This window comes from Polypterus senegalus, chromosome 1, assembly GCF_016835505.1.
Source record: "Polypterus senegalus isolate Bchr_013 chromosome 1, ASM1683550v1, whole genome shotgun sequence".
Lineage (NCBI taxonomy): Eukaryota > Metazoa > Chordata > Cladistia > Polypteriformes > Polypteridae > Polypterus > Polypterus senegalus.
Genome location: NC_053154.1, coordinates 63435076 through 63456938, shown reverse-complemented (window position 1 = coordinate 63456938; position 21863 = coordinate 63435076). Strand labels below are relative to the sequence as shown.

Genomic DNA, 21863 nt, shown 5'->3' with positions numbered 1-21863 from the left:
GGAGTGGTTCATCTGAACTTATTGGGCATCTTTTTGGTACTCCGGAAGAAAAAAGAGATGATACTATTAACAATAGTGCCTTCTCTTCTTGTGGGATGGTATCACATACCTTAGCAGAGTTCTGAAGGTGATCTTCACATGCCCATGTGTGACAACATACTTTACAGTATATTTCAATATTTTGCACAATATTGTAATATGTGTATCATAAAATATTTTTAAATATATTCATGTTATTTGTAATATATTTTTTAAAAATATCTTTCACTTGTACTACCTTTTCACAAGATTGATGATATGTCTCAATTATATTTATAGCATCTATGTAGGAGTCTGATTGGATGGGTGGTTAACATCAAATGTAGACTGTATTTGCTCTGTTTCAGCTGTGAATTTTATTATACCATTCCTGACACTGTACATATTAAGCAGTATTGAGTTTTATGTTGCTATACCAAGAGGTCTAACCCAAAGTCTACCAATAACAGATTAAAGTACTATGGTGCTAAGAATTATGATGGTAGCCCACTAATTCTTGGGGACCTGAACATCCACCTGGACAGCCACCATCCACCTGCTGCTGACTTTCTTGCTCTTCTTTTCTCCATCAGCATTACATAGATCCACACCCCACCCACTCACAAGGCTGGCAATCTGTCATGCAACTTCACTCCCACAAATGCAACTGTCACTCCTCTACACATGTCTGACCACTTTTTCATTCAGTTCTCTCTGTAGCTTCCCTCTTGTCGCTCATCCCCTTCCCCCACTGTGTCCTACTTCCAACACCTCCACTCTCTCTCTCTCCCTCCCATTTATCTTCCATAGTCTCCTCTGCTCTTCCTCCTCCTGACCACATCTCCTTTCTTAACACCAACACTGCCACAGATACCCTATGCTCAAATCTATCTTCCTGTTTTAATGATGTTTGTCCTCTCTCTTCGAGGCCTGTATGCAAAAGACCCACCTGTCCCTAGCTTTTGGAAGCACTCCGCAATCAACAGACTGAGCTCAGGACAGCCGACAGGAAATAGAGGAAGTCCAAAGCTCAGAAATACCTGGCTAAGTGTTTGTCCCTTCTTGCATTCTTTTATTCTGCCACCATCACTGCTAAGGTAGGGTTCTACCAGACTGCAATTAACAGCACCACTGATACACACTCTCTGTTCTCTGCTTTCACTTCCCTTCTTAACCCTCCTCCACCTCCTCCCCCAACCTCCCTGTCTACTGATGACTTTGCCACCTTTTTCCAGGATAGGGTGCCACCCATTATGCCTCCTTTCAAGTAACACCCAACATTCTCCACATTCTCTCCACTGTCTGCCACTGATGTTTCCAACCTCCTCTCCAATCACCCCACTACCTGTCTACTTCATCCTATTCCATCACATCTCCTTCTGGCCATTTCCTCCTCAATCATTCCTGCAATTACATACATCATTAACAACTCACTCGGCTCAGAAACATTCCCTAGTATCTTCATACATAGTCCAATAACCCCACTTCTCAAAAAACAACATTTAATTCATCCCAGGTTAACAACTACAGGCCTGTCTCTCACCTGTTCATTCTTTCCAAAACCCTTGAACGTGCTTTTTTCCTAACCAGATTTCTTCCTTGCTTGTACAGAATGAATTGCTTGATACCAACCAGTCTTTCTTCAAGAGGAACCACTTGACTGAGATAGTTCTATTGACTGTGGTCCACCAGCTATTGATTCTACTAGATTTCTCTTCTGCCTCAATCATGACATCCTTCATGCCACCCTCTCTGAACTTGGTATCACTGGAACTACTCTCAGTTGGTCTGTCCTGCATCTTGGGTAGATCCTACAGTGTGTCCTGGTGTGTGGAGTTGCCAAAGGCACACCAGTCATGCACTGGTGTACACCAAGGATCAGTGCTGAGTCCTCTACTCTTCCCACTGTACACCACATCATTGGGCTCCATCATCCAATCACATGGGTTTTTTATCAGTGCTGTGCTGAAGATACAGAGCCATACCTGTCATTGCCCCTGGAGGACTACATGATATCGGCTAGAGTCTCTGCATGTCTTATTAATAGGATGAAGGACCACCACCTATAGCTCAACATGGCAAAAACCAAGCTTCTTGTGATCCTGGCCAGCCAGTCTTTTCAACTCCCCATTACTGTACAGCTTGGCTCACTGTCACCAGCCAGGTCAGCTCACAATCTTGGGGTGGTAATTGTTGATCAGCTATCTTTTTCTGACCACTTTTTTACTGTTTCTCGTTCATGCAGGTTTGTGCTATACAACATCAGCAAGATCAGATCTTATCTGACAGAGTATGCAACACAACTTCTGTTCCTGACTTTAGTCTTGTTGTGTCTAGGCTACTGTTACTCACTTCTGGTGGAAGTACCTGCATGTGCTATCAAGCTGCAGCTGCAGATGATCCAGAATGCTGTGGCCCATCTTGTATTGAACCAGCTGAGACGGGCACCTGTCATTCCTCTCTTCATGTCGCTACTTTGGCTCCCTGTAGCAGCACACATGAAGTTGGTGGCCCAACTCCATCCATACTGCTGACTCCCTCAATGTATTTAACAAGTGACTGAAGACCAATCTGTTCTGTGAATATCTGTCTAATTTAAAAGAAAAAAAACACTTTCTGCTATGATACTTTATATTCTTGGTTATTTTGTCAAGTTTAATTGCTTTATTGATTGTAATTTTTGATTGTAAATAAGTTACTACATCTTCATTTGTGGCAATCAACTTATGTTACCTGTCCTATTACACTTGCTGAACAAATGAGCCCTAACCAAATATTATTCGAATGTTTATCTCCTTTGCAAGTTGCTTTGAATAAAAGCATCTGCTAAGCAAATAAATATAAATGTATCAAAGCTCTCCTTTGTCTTAACATATAAAATTATCCAGGACTGCTTTATAAGATGCAGACTGCATAGCTATGTGGCCAGCACTGGCAATAAATGGCACCTGGAGACAGCAGTAGTAATAGCACAGGCAGGTGAAGCAAAGCAAAAAGTGATCAAGTCTATCTGCTTCTGATAATCAACCCATCCTTCTTCTTGCTCTTCTAAGGCAAATCGAAAACTCCTTTCAGTAAATAAATCAGTTCTGACCCAGCAGTTCCTTTCTTATAGCATTAGCAACTGCTCTGAGAAGAGGCAATCTGTTATTTAGGAACACTCAGAGGATTTCCTCTTCAACAATCTTTAACATCAGGGCCACTTGACTTCCCAGTATATATAAAAAAATGTCCCATGATTGGTCAGATGGCCTTGTTTTTTATTAATAACAAAGGCGCTGCAATAAAACATTTTTGTAAAAAAAAAAAATAAAAACAGCCAGACGCACAAAGTGCCCCATTTATAATTATACTCTGTCCATTTGAGAGATGTTTAAACCATTGAGATAAAAGATGTGTTGTGTCTGCTCTATATGACAAATTAATCTTGTTTGTATAAGGAAAGGTTAGGCGAAAACGTTTTTAATATTAAACAATGAGTTTGGTGAAATTATACGAGGTCAGTTTTCAATTTCATAGACAAATTTGCTAGCAACTGTGCCAGATCTATAATGTACAGTTCATGTAAGAAACATTTTACAAAGAGAGAAGTGTAGCCATTAATGTGAGGAAGCTGATGTACTTTATATGATCCGATGGAAAAACTACTTTCAATTAATTTATCTAGTGATTCTACTATTTGATAGTTCTGTTTTAAATTACACTGTTTCTAAATTTGTTGTAGATTGGTCTGTACCTGTGTAGAATGTATGGGATTTCTCTTTCAATCCATGACGTTCTCTGTGACTTGCAGATGTCTTGCACACTATCAAATTTTTCTAACAACTTTTGCTAAGGTATCTCTTCCAGTGCTGTGGTGTGCTTTGTGAAGAACTGACTGTATTTCTGTCTTACAAATATTTTTGCTGTGAAGGGCTACATAACCCCTGAAACTTCAAGAGAATAAGTGGATTGCAAAATAAGCTTATGACTTTCACTATTGGTACTAATAAGTTACTTTTTATATTGAGGAAATCTGTTGGCATCCTGGTGTACGATGGATTTGAATGCTTGCGTTTAAATTTGTGCTCACTCGCCATAACTTCTATGCCATTTTCAGTAATGTGATATCTGTCCGTTAATCATCCATCCATCCACTTTTTGAATGATTCTTTCCAAGTACAGATTTGTAAAGAGTTGTGTTAGCCCTAATCTATTTTATTTTACTCTGAATGGAACATTTATTTCCATTCATTAGTATGTATCACTATTTTATCGAGGATAATAAAACTCCATTAAGGCAATTCCAATTATTTTGTATGTCTAATTCAGTTTGTTTACAGTTTCACAGCTCTAGACAAAAGCAGTTGTGTTATGTAGCAGCATTTCTAAAATGCCATTTTGTTGCTAAGGAAAGACATTACATGGAAAAGTGTTTTTATTGTTCTTTGTTCCAAAATTGTTTATGATCTCTTCTAAAACTGTCTGTTTTGGGTTTTGCACTTATTGTAATTTTAAAGAATTTATTCGGACAAACTGATTCTGTTTCGTGCATAATTCACTTTCACCAAAAATAATCACTTCTTGTGATTACAATTTACAGTATCACTAAGAATGTAAAGCAATTTCCAACATTATAAGAAGAGGAACATGAACTCAAAGACATGGCCTTTAACTGAATCAAGAATCAATACCTTACTATCTATTTTGTACATTCAAGTCTGAGTTATTGTCATGTGTAAATAGCACATAGTGTACACAGTACAATGACATTCTTACTTGCATGTCTCCTCAAAACAGTTGAAAATATTACCAACAAAAAGACACACACACAAAGATTTTTAATAGCATGGATCATATACTGTGTACAAGTATTTGAATATTGTGGCGGATGGCCAGGGCCCTTGCCCAGCCGGGACGCCTCTTCTTTATATGGTCTTAGATGGCAGCCCCCTTGGAGCCTTGGATTACTGCAGGGCTCCATGGGAGATGGAATTCTCTGCAACCCTGTTTGGATCCAGGGGTACCGCCAGGGGGTGCTGCAGTGGTTACTGAGCCGATGTGGGCGATTCTTCCACCAGACCCGGAAGTGCAGCCGGAAATGGGTCATCAAACACCTGGAAAACTTCCAGGTGGGCTATAAAAGTAGCCAGAAGCCACCACTCCAAGAGCCAGAGTCAGGAGGAGAGGGACTAAGCTTGCTGGAGAGGAGTGGAGAAGAAAAAGTATTGTGTTCATTGGGACTGTGTTGTGCATGTGGGAATGGGGAAGGCGTTGCCTACAGGTGAAGAAAAATAAAATAAAATATTTATTTGTTATATCAGTGTGCCTCGTGCGTCTGTCTGTGTCGGATTGAGAACTGGTATAGCATCTTTTCTCACAATATGTACACTACCAATCAAAAAATCTAGCCACCAGCCATACCCAAATAAATAGAGAGGGTTAGTGTCAGTTAGGGCATCCAACTATAAAACTTCAGCCAAATCCTTCATGACAGAACTAATCACATCAGCTTCAGAAAATGCTAGGGTGTACCCTGATGGTGACGTGCATGGGCCTCACTAGACCTCTGTGGAAAGTGCAGCTACTGGGCCGGCTAATGAAGTTAGTTCAGAAGAAGAAAAAAAAGAACACGGGGAGGGGAAAGAAAAGGAAACAATGATTGAGAAAGGAAGAGAGTTGGATAGAAAGTAGGAAAGTGGGAGTGTTGTGTGTGCAGGAAACAAGACAAAGGGGAATAAGACAAGAGAACTGGAAGGAGGTTTTAAATTGTTACAATGGAGCAAATGAGCAAGGAAGAAATGGTGTAGGTATAGTAGTATCCAATGCACTAAAAGATAGCCTTGTTGGTGTGAATAGGAGGAGTGATATGGTGATGGGTGTCAAGCTGAGCCTTGGTGAGACTATAGTTGATGTCATTTATGCTTATGCTCCTCAAATGGACTATTAGGAAGAGCAGAAGGACACTTTCTGGGCACAAATGGATAAAGAGCTTAGGGTGGTACGAGAGGGAGAAAAGGTGATTGTTGGTGGCGATCATACTGTGCATGTGGGAATGAGTAGAGAGATGATAGAGAGGGTACATGGAGGGGGGTAGGGGAGATAAATGGGGGAGAGAATAGTAAATTTTGCATTGGCATCTGATTTGGTAATAGTTAACACATTTTTTTGAAAAGAAAGCAAATCAGTTGGTGACTTGCAATGGTGCAGGAAGGGAGAGACAAACAGACTTTCTAAAGTGTAGAAGATCACATTTGACAAAGATAAAGAATTGTATGGTCATAAATGGGGAATGTGTGGCAGTGCATCACTTTAGTGATGGTGATGGACTGGGAGATAAGAATTAATCAAACAGTGAAACCAGAGCAAGCAGCACCAAGGATAAAGTGCTGGAGATTAAAAGAGGAAGAACTTAAGAACAGGTTTAGGGAGAAAGCTTTAAATGAAGTGCAGCCATTTGAAAGTGTGCAGGAATGGTCAGAGAAGAATAGCAAAGTTGAATGAAAAGCATGTAAAGAGGTGTTGGGTAGGACAATTCCCTATAATACAAGGTAATTTCATTTGACAGACTGCCAAGATACTGAAGATTTCATACAAAGGTGTCTGTTACTGCCTTAAGAGAAGAGAGAAAATTGGATCTGAACAGGGGAGAAAAAAAATGGGGAGGCCCACATGTCCAACTGCGTAAGGGGATATTTACATCAGAGTCTGTAATTTGAGAAACAGACACTTTACAGGCACCTGCAGCAGAGAAAAAGTAATTCCAGGACTCTGACCATAATACGCATTTTTACAGTCACCTTCCATTCGTTGTCTGTGTTGTCAGTTTCTGATAGGCCTTTTTCTTTTAAACTCTGCCTTTGAGACCAAAGCTGTCTTTTGCATTCAAATGTAAATAATCAGTAAAAAAATATCAGCCATTTCTGCAGTTATAGCCTTTAGAAACACTAGCAAAGGCTTGGCTATAATTTTAAATAATTTCAATGGTATGTTGATAAAAAAAGGTAGCAATTTTTATCAAAAAAATGAACATTTCTGAGCATGTCCAGATTTTTAGAGTGTTGTGTATATATTATCTTCTTATATAATATGCTGTCTTTTCGTCTGTCCAGGATTTTAAATCACCTGTAGCTCGCAAACCGTTTGAACTATTGACCTCATATTTGGTACACATATACTACGTGACGTTGACTTTCCGCTTTCGGGGTGATGATTGACCTCCAAGGTTATTCCTCTGTTTATTTTTATTTTATTTTATTGCAGAATCAACTCTTGGCAGCGGCCAGCAGGACGGCCATGTGGCGCATACATATGGTTCTCATTCCCTACCACCTTCGTCGTCACTTCCCCTACCTCTTCATATGTTTCTTGAGGCAGATTGAAGACTTAAGTGCCAGCTTAAGTGAAAAATTAAGGAAAAACGTAATTGCAGCACAAACACTGACTTAATCAGTTTTAATGCGAAAAGATGCTGATGAAAGAAGAGAAGCAGTGGGCCGCTAGGGTGGAGAAAAGAAGAGCTGCTTAGGAAGCAGCAAGCGCATCAACCTCTGAGCAAACGAATGCTAAACATACAGAGAAAGAGAATAAAAACTAGGAATGCTCAAATCAAGTGTATTCACTGCACGTTATTGTATTATTACTGGTTCCTTATATTACAGTATTTGTTTTTATGGCTTGCTATTTAATATCCTCATGACTTGCGTTTGCTAGATAGAGGAGTGAGAAAATTGACTGTGCAAAAAAACAGATCCCTTCAGTTATGCCAATTGCCCTTCTAAGGCAGCAAATTTTATAAATGTCCTGCACAGAAGGCATTTGGGTGCCGGTAATGATCTGCACCATTTTCACCACCCTCTGCAGTGATTTATGTTCCTGACCTGTGCACTCTAGTTTATAGCAGTTTGTGAGATAGCAGTTCAATCCCTACCTCAGGCTGCCTGTGATCCTAGGCCAATCACTTATACAGCACTATACTTAAATTGCAAAATACACGGAGAAGCTATATTATCATTTATAAAGCAGTTAATAGACAGACAGACAGACAGACAGACAGACAGACAGACAGACAGACAGACAGACAGACAGACAGATAGACAGATAGACAGATAGATAGATAGATAGATAGATAGATAGATAGATAGATAGATAGATAGATAGATAGATAGATAGATAGATAGATAGATAGATAGATAATGGGACTCATACATGTCTGTTGGAAATAGAAAGGTTAAATAAACACCCAGGTTCAAAGGTGTAAAGAACGAAGAGCAAGTCATACACCCCACATAGACCTCTGACATACCACATACAGTAGATGAGGAGAGAGCTGAACAAAAGACTCGATCTGATCTAACTGTGAATGCGCTTTGCATTAAACATAGTGATAAAAGTAGCAAAATAATCCTTTCTAAAGTTTTCTGATTCAAAAGCATAGATGAAAGGTCACGATCAGTGTCACGTAGCAGATACTTTGTTTTTTAATGGATTGCATTAATAAATGAAATAAAAACAAGTCAGTGCTTCAGTGACTATTTTTCTCTTTCCTTCTGGGCTTACACTGATTCCCCTCAATTTATGAGCCGAATCCATCTAATAATTGCTCTTCAGCTCCAGGGCATTGCTTGGGGACTTTTTCATTGTTTCTTTGCACTTTAAAAGAAGACTTTAAAAATTATCTCACTAAGGACAATGACATTTTCAAAACCTAAAAGAGGAATTTCAGAGGAAACAAATCACACAGATATTAAGATTTATATGTCAGGCATGCTGTAAATCCATTCCATTGATTTTCTGCCTTTTTATATATGGGAAACTGAATTCTACAAATAGTAATGGGTGCAGGAATGGTCTACAACACAGACCTTGAGTTTTTTGTAGGTTCTAGGAGGAGAGCAGAGCTAATTCTAAACCCATAAGACAAAAGAATGTTACATGTCTACCAGTGGACTTCAGAAGAAAAAAACATGGAGCAGTGAGGGAGGACAGGGACACCCACTCACCTACCTAGCCACATTAGCTGAATAAACCCTAGAAATCAGTAGGTTGACAGCTGTCACAGCCAGGTCTCAGTCACATCCTGGTCTAACAAAAGGAAAACATAAACACATCCAATAACCTTTAGTAAATTTTGAGCTGAGATGCAACTTACAAACCATAATGTTGAAGGAAATTAAACTATCTGAAGACACTCTGTAGATGACAACCCAGCTGGAGAACCAAACCCACTATAGAGGGATATGAAGCAGAATAATAATAATAATTCTTTGCATTTATATAGCTCTTTTCTCACTACTCAAAGCGCTCAAAGTGGTATAGCGATTTTTGTTTGCTAGTAAATATTTACAAGCCCCTCTGAAATTTTAAAAAGAAAACGAAGGCAGTCCTAACCATCAATATATTACAACCATTACACTTTTATTAGTCTAATTCCCTACCAAAAACAGATCTTAATTTCTTTACCCATAGCAAATAGCCCCATTGACGGAGGACTCAGCCAAAAAGGGAAAGGAACTGTGGTCAGACAGAAAAAACATTAATTGAAACATGGAAGATTGTAGAACAACACTGTTAGCAAAAACAAGCATATAGGACCTGCTCACACACACACACACACCTACATTCACGCTCATAATCAATTAAGAAACTCCAATTACCACAAAATTTACAACAAGTGGAAGAAAACAAAAGTATGCAGAGAAATGCAGCTACCACATAGTAGTACAGCCAGCAATAATTTGTCTATTTAGTTGTAGTTGTAACAAAAAATGTGGACAGAAGAATAGCTTGACATCAGTGAAATGATTTCTAACTTCTTGTCTTATAATGAGTTGCCATAAATGACAGCCAAGATATTTTAAACATAGTGTTAGATAAGAAGAATGCATTGTCTGCTCAGTCTTGCAGGGAATACTACTTCTGCACAAAGAAATGTATCATTATTTCCATATCTTCTGGCTATCATCATGGAACAAGAGCAGAGTTTTCCACAACCAAGATCAAAAATGACAAACCTAAAAACAGAAGAAGTAAAAAAGTGAAGGATTACTTTAAACTATACACATATCCAACTCTTATGTTTGATGTTATCAATGTAAAAGTAATAACTTTTTTAAGTCCTTATGGAATGATAAAACAACTCAAACCAAGTGCTCAGACCTTGTCAAATCCTTAGTGACAACAGAAAAGTAGATTGCGGGCATTAAGCAACCTTTCTGGTGAATACATTTTCTTCAAATGTTGACCAGAATGTAGCTAATAAAGATGAGCATCTGATTCATTAAAATCATTCTAATCATTTTTGTTTAGTTAGAGTTCAAACATCTTGAAGTTTGATGTACCAATTAATTACTTTTATCAGTCTGTACAATCTCTAACCATATTTCCTGTTCTAACCACAATACATGAAACACAACATTGTTTAATATTCAGGTCTCTACACTCCATGCTGTGTTCCGTCTATGTAACTGTCACATGCAGCAACAGGTCAGTACACTGGTTAACTTACAGCTGACAAACTCTTTCACTCCAACTCTAAGTAGGTTCATAAAATGTATATATGATTTTTCTACCTCAGTATTTTTTGGAAAAAAACATCAATAACTTTCCATTTTATATAATGATGTTCAAGGCTCTATCCACTACATCCACCTGAGCATCTGATAATAAAAAAGCAGAACAAGATGAGCAGTGCCACATCAGTTAAATCTTATTGTCTACATATTTGAGTTGTCAGAACAGAAATAAGGCCATTGCTACTAAAACTTAACCATTCCATATAAAAATGAACATATGATTTACAAACCCACTTCTTCCAATTGCATTGTTGTGAGTATTTTAAGTTGATCCTGACAGCATCAAGGTCAAGGTACAGTACAGTAGATACAAACTCTGAGCAGGCTAGTCCACCCTGCGCACATTCAGGCTGACACATTCACTAATACAGAGACTGCCAAATTAATATATATACTTAAATGAAAGGCAATTTTCTTACAAAAAAATAATATATGAAGCAACTGGCATATATCTGTTGACCACAATATTTTGTAAATAAAATAGAAAGCAAAGAATGTTATTTCTCAAATGTATACAAACTGAATGTATACTTGAGATTGGTTCATACTTCTTATGAGTTCATTTAGCTGAGATTTCCTTCCTTAAACTAAGATGCTTCAAAAATTCCAAGTGATCTAACCCAGCATTGCTCAAAAATCATTTATTTTTCCCTATTGAGCAACAAGATATAAATGATCAAATCTTTCAATGAACATGGCATTGTTTGTGATTTTGATATATGCACTCAAATATGGGGATAAAAGTTTTCCCAGAAAAAAATGAATGTAAAAAATCATTGATCTTTATCTATAGCAAGCATTTATTTGGATTAATTTGTAAAGGGGTGACACAGTAGTGTTGTTAGCTCACAGGTTCGTAGTTCTACAAAATCATACGTTAAATAACTCAACAGATAGTAAATAGACAATCTACATCAGCTACACACATGCAGTTTTCAACACGACAGGCTGTTTTGTAACCTTGTGACCTCTGAATTTCATGCTACAAGTGTCAATGATCCTGTATATTATAGTGGAATGGAGAAGGAAGAAATACTTTTGCTTTTCTATGGCAATCCATGTTAAATATACAGTATGTCCTGAAAATGTTAGATTTGCTTCACCAACCCTGTGTAGTGCTATGTGGTCTTGAACTGAATGGATCCCATACCAGGAAGTAATGCATCCTGGGATAATGGACTGCACTACAGTATACACCTATAGAAGTTGTTGGTGAGCATACATGCAGGCATCTGAGTATTCCTGAAAATAACTGAGATGTTTTTGGTGGTGATGGCTGACCTTCTCCGCAGAGTTTACTTGCTTCCTATAATCTATGATTACCTCCTTGGTTTTGCTGACATTAAGGGAAACCTAGGTGTAGGGGGCCCACTGTGACAGAAGGCAAATCTCTTTTTTTTGTTTTCCATTTTATCTGTGTTGATAGTTGGGCCTGTGATAGTAGTGATATCTACAGTGTAAGCCAAAATGAAATACCACATTTCTCAAGGTCATTGCGCATGGTAGAGGCAGCCGAGTGGGTTGGGGTGGGGGTCCTTTGATAGGTGATCCCTTGTAGTTTTCATTTGGCAACATGCCTTGGTCTGGTGTGCACTGTGCTTTTGCCGTCAAAGTGTTCTTCAACAACAACGAATCCATCATCACTACACACTCAGCATTCCTCCTAATGGTGACCTTCCAAATCGGAAAACAATTCTTTGGCGGGTGGCTAAATTTAGACAGACAGGTAAAACACTGAACATTGAATGCCTGAAAGCATCCAAGCTTCAAAGGCATCAATTTTGCAATTTTGTTCAGAGCGCAAACATGCTTCTGCCTTAGGCATTTCCAACATGTCTTTGAGGAGGATTTTGCATGAGAACCTTAATTTCTATCCATAGAAAATGATGCCAGTGCAGGAGCTCACTGATAGAGCTGTAGAGATTTGTGCGCAAACATTCTGGAAACCATTCATCGAGATACCATCGTTATGTGCAACGACACATTTCCAAATATAAATAAGCAAAACTTTCACTAAAGGGCTGAAACTAACCGTTGTGAACTTCATTAGAGACCACTGCACAGTGAGTGTGTTACAATTTGGTGTGCCATTGCAGAATTTTGCATTGTAGGCCTTTACTTTTTTGACAGCCACTGTCACTTCAGAATGTTACATTGAAATGCTAAAGAACTTTTTGCAGCCCCACCTGGAAGAAATGGATGTGGTGGATGCCTGGTTTCAACAGAATAAAGCAACAGCTCATATGGCGCGGAGATCCATGCAAGTTTTGCAGGAGATGTTTCCGGGGAATCTCCCTCCATGGCAATATCAGGTGCCTTTCACATTCGCCTGACCTCGCTCCATGCAATTTCTTCTTGTGGGGCCATCTCAAGTCAAAGGTATACACACACTGATCTCAAAACTTTGAAGCCCTCAAGGACACAATTCACAATGAAATCACCACTATTCCCCTTGAAATGGCCAAACGAGTCATTCAGAAATAGTCTGGAAGAGTGTATCACTAATGGTGGCCACCACCTTGAAGACATCATTTTTAAAACACAATGAGAATTATCCATTTTATACACCCTTTCTTGTGTCATAATGAAATGCATTTTATCTAGTAGCTTTTTTATAAAATAAATGTTTGAAATGTGGTACTTCTTTTTGGCTCACCCTGTACATCCAGGAGTACAACAATGAGCTCAGCTCACTACCCTGTGGGTTACCATTGTTAAGATTCAATGTGGAGGGATTCAATGGACAGATTAGAAGGCAGAAGTCCACGTGACCATCTTCATCATCAAGCCCTTCCGTGAGAATCCTAAATCCAAAGAGGACTGTTTCATTTATGTTAGGTAGAATGCCCAGAGGGGACTGGGCAGTCTCATGGTCTGGAATCCCTACAGATTTTATTTTTTCTCCAGCCCTCTGGAGTTTTTTTGTTTTTCTGTCCCCCCTGGCCATTGAACCTTACTCTTATTCGATGTTAATTAATGTTGATTTATTTTGTTTTATAATTGTGTCTTTCATCTTTCTATTCTTTAATATGTAAAGCACTTTGAGCTACTGTTTGTATGAAAATGTGCTATATAAATAAATGTTGTTGTTGTTGTTGGAGGAAGTGATGCTGTCAGGAAGCATATGTTAGTATCTGCCAGTTAGCAAGTCTAAAATCCAGTTGCAGGAAGTGGCACTAAGTCTGAAACGTAGTAGTGTGGTGATCTGTTTTGATATAATAGCAGCACAACATCCTGAGCTATAGTCAACAGTATAAACAGTACTCTGGAATAGCAGTTTTTGTTAGGAGACACAAACAACTAATTTTTATTGAATATAAAGCAATAATGTACTTACGAGATAAATCATTTGCTGTTACCTGTATGCAAAAATTATTTACTGCAAAATATATTTATCTCAGAAAGGTGTGCCGTGCTACTAATGTAAAATAATGATGGATGGCATCAACGTAACAAGAAGATGTACTGTAAGTGCAAGTAATTGTACAGAAACATGTTTGATTAATGTTTCAGTCTTGAGTAGCAACTAGAAACTGAAATTGATGAAAAATTAAATAACATTTAACCCAAAACTACCCTAATTTTGTCAACTCAATTGAAGGTCAATGTGGATCTGAAGTGAACAGAGATTATTGGACTGGTCATTGTTTAAATAAATAAAAAGCCAATCATTAAACAAACTTTGCAAATTAGCAGATTACATATTTAGAATGACTTAAAATACACACTGCACTTGTTTTCCTGACCACATGTTTACTATCATGCAGTTGACTTATATTTGGTGCGCTGAAGTACGCACGAGTATGGGCAAGCTGTGCAGTTCACGTCATAGTAGCCCTTTTGCTATCACTGCTCTAGCAGAGTATCTGCTCCTCTTGCTGCATCTCATAAAAAGGACATAAATAATCTGACTAAACTATTTCTGTCTATAAGCCTAAGGGGAGACAAAAAAATTAATTTCAGTGCCATAATGGTCTTTTCATTCACTTTTTCTTTCTGCGCTACCTATTAAAGATTTTTGTAAAGTATTGATTTTTGCAGCTAGCAATTCAATAACACACGGCGAGGAGATTTCACCCACACTAGGACAACCATTGATTAAAATGCAATTACGGCTCTTAAAAACCTTGCCATATTTCAAATTCCCTTTGATGGGAATATGATTGCCATCTTTGAAAACATGCCTTATTCTTTTACATAAACAATAAAAAAAGATTTTGAAACAAAAACTCACATAACTATGACACCTTTTATTTAGGAATGTATTGAGTCTGAAAAAGCTTTAGGAATTCCTGTAGCTAACCTTGAACCTTCCACCTCCTTGAACTTAAGTGGGCTGAAAACTATGAGAGCAGAGGGGTGTTAGATTCTAGTACACACATTACTTTAAACTCAGTGCCCTTGGCAACTGGACTCAAACCCCATCCAGTCCTGGTTCCTGCCTTATGTCTGATAATGTCAACAGAGATTTGCACATCCATGGTGCATGAATTACACATTAAATAATAGAGAAATGGATGGATTGTCCTTTGTAAATATTTAATGCAGGAAATGTTTATTCCTTCATTTTCTGATCCAAATACATTTATTAAAGGATCACCTATCCTAGCAACTTTGGGAACACAACTCGATATGGTTCACAACTTGTGTACCAGTGCAAGAGAAAGGCACCAATTAACCTAACCTGTGTTAGGGATGTGGGATGTGCAGAACAAGCACGCACAATGATTTTAAAAAAGTACTGTATATATCTTTTATCTCTTTCTTCCACAAAAACAAGCAGCTCTTAATGAAATATTGCATAAAAGTGTCCCACCCTAAAAACATGTCATAATCGCAGCAAGATTATCAGACGATACTCAACAACCAGTTATGACAAATGTCAAACTTTACTTTGAACTTGATTGGTTAACATAACTATTAAGGTCAAAAGAAAAGTCTGTGCAGGTACCAAAAACTGACAAAGTACAAAATATAGATGTTAAACATATGTAGAATTCACTGCACCTTGTAGAGGTCTTCTTGCCTTGTAAATGTTTATAAGGGGCAGAACAACACAGCCATGGTACGGAAAGGCAATAGTTTAAATAATATCCACAGACACTAGTGACTGGTGGGTCCTGCGTGTTGCTGTTTGGGTGGATGTTTACTTCGTGTGAAAATGAATGAGTATGAGGTCATTCGGGCCTAGTGAGAGAAGGAGAGAATCAGTTTCTGGCAGAACTGTGATCCTGTTACCTGCTAAGACACCTTACCCAATGAAAGAGATAGCAAAGGTGCTGGAACATTTGCTGGGTAAAGACTGAGGGGAGTAGTAGCAGAGAGCAAAATGAGAGCAAGTATACAAGTGGAGTCGCACATTATAATATACTGTATGTGCCTTAACACTGTTTTTGGAATTTGAGAAGTGGGAGAGCCACTGTAGGCCAAAAGAGTTATATAGCTGGGTCCAGCAGTGTGGTATGACTTTCTGTTGTACGTGTCGCTAATTAAATATTTTATCTCTCTATATTCACCCCTACTTTTTTAATACTGAATAAAACCACATTTTTAAATACTGAATATTTTTGGTATTTCTTGATTTAGGGCACACACAACAGAATACTAAAGGTGTACATCTAAAAGCAGATTATTAAAACTGAGTACTAAAGTGAGCCAAAAAAGCAGCTGCTATAATCTCTGGCATTTATTTGCAATCAGCTAATTATATCTGGCAAAGATGCATGGTACTAAAAGAACTCAGGAATCTAATGTTGTAGATCAGCAGGGTACAGACCTTTAAAATGAATATGAATTCCCACATGCAAATTTGTTACCTATCACGCTAAGAAATAACCAATCTTACCAATCATATTAAGGATTTTGAAAAATAATTAAAAATTTCATATTTTTAAATTGTGGAATCAAATTAGGAACAAGTATGTTTGATATACGCAAAGTGAATGACTAGTTTCTTAAATGGTCTTGTTTTTGCGGGAAGAAGCAGAAGGAAGTGGATATTAATTAACTCATTTACCCCACACGAATGTGACGTACATATTTTATTATAACATTTGTGGCTCCTCACACATGGTGCAGAAAGCTTCAGAGAGGTTATAACCCCTACATGAAAAAAGCGGTCGTGTTAGGGAAAAAACACCTAGCCAACAAAGAACAAATAACATACTGTATATAAATAGGATATGAAAAGATCAAGGGGATAGGCTAAAATGGGCAAGTGTAAGGATCTGACCAACTTTGACAAGGGCAAAATTGTGATGGCCAGACGACTGGGTCAGAGCATCTCCAAAACAGCAGGTTTTGTGGAGTGTTCCCAGTATGCAGTGGTTAGTACCTATCAAAAGTGGCCCAAGGAAAGAAAACCCCTGAACAGGGTCATGGACACCCAAGGCACACTGAAGCATGCGGGGAGCGAATGCTAGCCAATCTGATCCAAACTCACAGAAGATCTGTGGCACAGATTGCTGAAAATGTAATACTATTCATGCGAGAAACACACAATGCATCGCAGCTTATTGAATATGGGGCTGTGAAGTCACAGACTGGTCAGAGTGCCCATACTGACACTTGATGACCATGAAAAGCACCTACAAAAAGCATGTGAGCATCAGTACTGGACCATGGAATAATGGAAGAAGGTGGCCTGGTCTGATGAATTAATTTTTATTTTAGACCACGTGGCTGGCCAGGTGTGTGCGCATCGTTTACCTGGGGAAGAGATGACAGCAGGATGCACTATGGAAAGAAAGATGGCGATGGCAGTATGATGGCCTTGGTAAAGTTCTGCTGGGAATCATTGGGTCCTGGCATTCATGTGGGCTTTACTTTGACACATACCACCAACCTAAAAATTGTTGCAGATCATGTACATACCTTCATGACAACAGTGTTCTCTGATGGCAGTGGTATCTTTTAGCACAGAAAAAGGGCTCTGTCTCCCTGCAAAACTTTTTCAGGAATGGATTCAGGAACATGACAAAGAGTTCAAGGCGTTGACTTGGCCTCCAAATTTTCCAGATCTCAATTCAATCAAACATATGTGATATTATCTACTGTTAAATTCTGCTCTGTACCTGTAATATTTTTATTTTACTATTGCACTGTTTTGAGGATTACTTGTGTTTAGTTCTGTTTATTGTATAGTACTGACTCCCTTCTCTTTCACACTTACTGCACACCCAACCTACCTGGAAAGGGGTCTCTCTTTCAACTGCCTTTCCCAAGGTTTTGTCCATTTTTTTTCCTACTACGGTTTTTTTTTTGAGAGTTTTTCCTTGTCTTCTTAGAGAGTCAAGGCTAACAGGCTGTCATGAGGCAATGTGTTAGGCATGAAAGGAATCCACATTGTTTGATGTAAATGAAAATTATCAACCTACAGAGGGATGAATTCAAAGAAACCCCAAAAATCTAAGTGAAAAAATGATATGGCAGACTAGTCCATATTACCAAAATTTCATTGCAGCGACTCAAAATCGTACTCAGTAGTTTGTCTGGCCCCCACTCGCTTGTATGCATCCCTGACAACATTTGTGGGAGTGGGGTGGTACATGCTCCTAATGAGACAGCAGATGGTGTCCTGGGGGATCTCCTCCCAGATCTGGACCAGGACATCACTGAGCTCCTGGGCAGTCTGAGGTGCAACCAGGTGGCGTTGGATGGACCGAAACATAACGTCCCAGAGGTGCTCTATTGGATTTAGGTCAGGTGAGCGTGGGGGCCAGTGAATGGTATCAATTCCTTCATCTTTAAGGAGCTGCCTGCATACTTTTCTTGCCACATGAGGCCGGGCATTGTCTGCACCAGGAGGAACCCCGATTTCATCCCGATACCTAATGGCAGTCAAGGTGCTGTTGTCTAGCCTGTGGAGGTCTGTGTGTCCCAACATGGATATGCCTCCCCAGATCAACACTGACCCACCACCAAACCAGTCATGCTGAATGATGTTACAGGCAGCATAATGTACTCCACAGCGCTCCCGACCCTTTCACGTCTGTCATATGTGCTTAGTGTGAACCTGCTCTCATTTGTGAAAAGCACAGGGCACCAGTGGTGGACCTGTCAATTTTGTATTCTATGGAAAATGACAATCGAGCCCAATGGTGCCGGGAAGTGCGCACAGGGCCCACTAGAGGACGTCAGGCCCTCAGGCCACCCTCATGAAATCTGTTTCTGATTGTTTGGTCAGAGACATTCACGTATTGATGTGCCATCCTGGAGAATGTGCAACCTCTGTAGGGTCCAGGTATCGTCTCATGCTACCAGCAGTGACACTGATAGTAACCAAATGCAAAACTAGTGAAAAAATAGTCAGAAAAGATGAGGAAGGAAAAATGTCAGTGGCCTCCACCTGTTAAACCATTCCTGTTTGGGGGGTCGTCTCATTGTTGCCCCTCTAGTGCACCTGTTGTTAATTTAATTAACACCTTTAATTTTTTTGAGCAGTTTATATAGTGCTTTGGAAAACATTTCATAATGGCAGTAAATGTGCCAATTAAAAATGAACTTTCAAAAAATTAAACAATAATGATAAAACTAATCATGACATGTACAAGCTAACAAAGTTAAAGCAAGAAAGTTTTCAGAGATAATGATGGATTTTTGTTCTTTGTTAATATACTGAACATCCCTGAGTAACATTATTGGCTTTGAAAATTATCAATCACCTTAAAAAACCTCTCTGTGTATCATATTATAGATAATGACAGTATTTCATATTTGAATTAGAAAATGAAAAAAATCAAAAGACTTTCCCCAGGCAAATTGATTCCATTTCTTTAGAAACATGCAGCTCTGGCTAAACAGACTAAGAAAAAATGTTAAAGTAACATAGGTGAAATAAGGCAAAGCTCTTCAGACTGATGGCAGGTCAGCAAACCAGAAAATCAAACAATAAATTCACCCCGCATTTCCATACAATAATAACTAGTATGTGTTATTGTAATTAAATTAAATCAATATTTAAATAAGTAAAAATTAAACAGACTGGCACAGCAGCTCCTGGATTCAACCCCTGACCTGTTCACTGTCTGTGGTTTATCTGCACACTTTTAGGGTCTGTGTAAATGACAACTATAAACTATCAAAGAATAAATGTAGATATGTATGGGAAGCTGCCCTGTGATGGACCTTTATCCCACACATAATTACCTCCTACTTTGTGCTTTGGTGCCCTGGACCGTAAAATGAATTAAGCAGGTTAGATAATGGATGGATAGATGAAAATATGAATGGCAAAAATGTAATTCTGTGTTTAAAAATGATTCTTCCTGCTGTATAGATTTAATGGCACACAATTAAAAATAAATTATTGTTGCACAGTATGTTGCTGTGTCACTTAGACTAATGTAGCTGCAGGGAAGCTCTAAAAAAACAGCAAAAGATACAAACAGATCCTAACAGACTCTGCTAGTAACCTCACAGCTGAAGGTTTACTGTAGAGCCCACAAGGACATATTGCATGTCACTCATCAGTCCCTGCATGCTCAGGAGAACACAAACGAGCACAGCAATGAATCAGAGTGCAAAAAGAATCTGTTCAGAAAAACAAATAAAGGTGTGCAAAAAAAGAAGAGAATTCATGTTCTTCTGAGCAAAAGTTGACAAGCTTAAGCATGAACCAGGCCTCCTCCGAAATGGAATATGTCTGTTGTGCTGTTATATGGACACCATATAGTGTCATAATGTTAAATAAATGTTGAATTGTAAGAAAAATGGAAAAATGACATTTATTTGTTATTAAGTTATTTTGTGGATTGAAAACTTATGCAACAGTTTAATTTAGCTAAATATTTAAAACTAAAAGAACAAACAAATAAAAAGAACAAAAGGTGCAAAAAACAAGGCAGAGAAGCAGGTGATTCTTACCACACAGCTACAAATTAAAAATTATTTATGGTCACTGGCTCCTCTGTGAAACTGCTCTGGTTCAGGTAACTAATGATTTGCTTATGGCAGCAGACTCTGAACAACTCAGCATATTAATTCTGTTAGATCTTAGTGCAGCATTTGACACTGTAAAACATGACATTCTACTATCTGGGATGGAGAACATGCTGTGAATTTCCATCCAGTGCTTTAAGTCCTATATGACTGATAGGCAGGAGTTTGTTAGTTTTGGCAACAGCAGATCCAGCTCAGTTTCAGTCACACAAGGGGTTCCTCAGGGCTCTGTCCTCAGCCCTTTGCTGTTCTGTACCTATATGCTATCCTTTGGCCATGTCATTCATAGCTTTGGGCTGGATTATCATTTTTATGCAGATAATATTTAACTCTACTTCAATGTTAAAACTGAAATTTCATCAGAGCATTCTCAGCTCAAAACTTGCCTCAGTGAAATTAAAACCTGGATGGAGCAGAACTCTTTAAAATTAAATTGCAACAAAACTTAAGAGCTCCTTTTCAATCACTCTTGACAGTGATTTCATCGGACCTTTTTCTAATGCAAGGTTTCTTAGTGGCATTTTTTTATTCCTCCCTTTCTTATTCCACCCACATAAACCACGTTCTTACTTCCACCTCCGTAATATATCCTGTGTTCGCTCATTCCTCTCCTTTTCTAATTTTGAGACTTGTTAAAGCTTTTATCACATCCTCCATCAATTATTGTACATATCTCTGGCAGATGTCCCTTCAAATCTTATATCACAGCTTCAGTTAATTCAAAACTCTGCTGTAAGAGTCCTTACACAAACCAGAAACAGCAAGTACATCACACCCATCCTGCTTTGCCATCACTTGCTCCCTGTGTCATACAGGATTGAATATAAAATTGTATTATAAACCTAAAAGCTTTTAATGGCCTCAGATCAAACTGCATCAATCACTTTCTCCATCAAGTTCCTGTTCACTCACTAAGGTCCTTTGATTCTGGCAATCGTATTGTGCCTGACAGTAACCTACATTTTATGGGTGACAGAGCCTTAAAATTTTTATAAAGAAGAAAATGAAACCTTTCTAAACTGAGGGAAAATATACCAATAATTATTTGTTAAGGATCTCTTTGTATACCACGTTGTCAATTCGGCCCTCCGGTTGTAATATGACCAAGCTGAGCGCTGAGCTTACTCTTGAGCATGCAATGGACAGTTGACCATGTGAAAAGTAATCTTGTTTCAAATCTCACAGCTTGGATTACTGCTGTCATAATCGGTTTGAGTTTCATGGTTTGTTTCAATTACGTTAGTATTTGCAGGACTTGTGTTGAAGTGACATTCGGAATCTGTCAAGCATTGTAAGCATACAACCGGTTTCATCAATAACTTTGCATCCAGCTTTTGAGAGTTGAAACATTCA

At 38.5% G+C, this 21863-nt stretch overlaps 1 protein-coding gene across 1 annotated transcript in view; it reads right to left on the bottom strand.

The window, feature by feature from the left end:
• Positions 1-21863, bottom strand: part of LOC120526619 (spondin-1) — a 558899-nt gene that overhangs the window by 390312 nt on the left and 146724 nt on the right. The window lies entirely within an intron of this gene.